Source organism: Myotis davidii, unplaced genomic scaffold (assembly GCF_000327345.1).
Source record: "Myotis davidii unplaced genomic scaffold, ASM32734v1 scaffold299, whole genome shotgun sequence".
NCBI classification, from domain to species: Eukaryota; Metazoa; Chordata; class Mammalia; order Chiroptera; family Vespertilionidae; genus Myotis; species Myotis davidii.
This window is the reverse complement of record NW_006293088.1, coordinates 9,495,313-9,495,547: the sequence shown is the minus strand read 5'-3', so window position 1 is coordinate 9,495,547 and position 235 is coordinate 9,495,313. Positions and strand designations below refer to the sequence as shown.

At 65.1% G+C, this 235-nt stretch overlaps 1 protein-coding gene across 1 annotated transcript in view; it reads right to left on the bottom strand.

The window, feature by feature from the left end:
* The window catches only part of CHD5 (chromodomain helicase DNA binding protein 5), a gene marked incomplete at its 5' end in the record, with an annotated part of 98,893 nt that overhangs the window by 71,004 nt on the left and 27,654 nt on the right, over window positions 1–235 (bottom strand). The window lies entirely within an intron of this gene.

The window sequence follows — 235 nt, the reverse complement described above, 5'->3', positions numbered from 1 at the left end:
CCCAGCCGGGGGGGCGCCCGAGCCACAGTCAGGTTCGCACCCTGGGGCGGAGCCGTGGAGGATGCGCCGGGTCAGGGCCCCCTGGGCTGAGGCTCAGGCTCAGCTCCAATCAGAACCGGCGTCTAAGGACGTTGGGATTTTAACGAGTCGTGTGTGCCGGTGCCGGGACCCAAGAACTCAAAGCAGAGGTGTGATGTGGGAGCCAAAGAGCAAAGTGCACCAGGAAAGCCGCAGG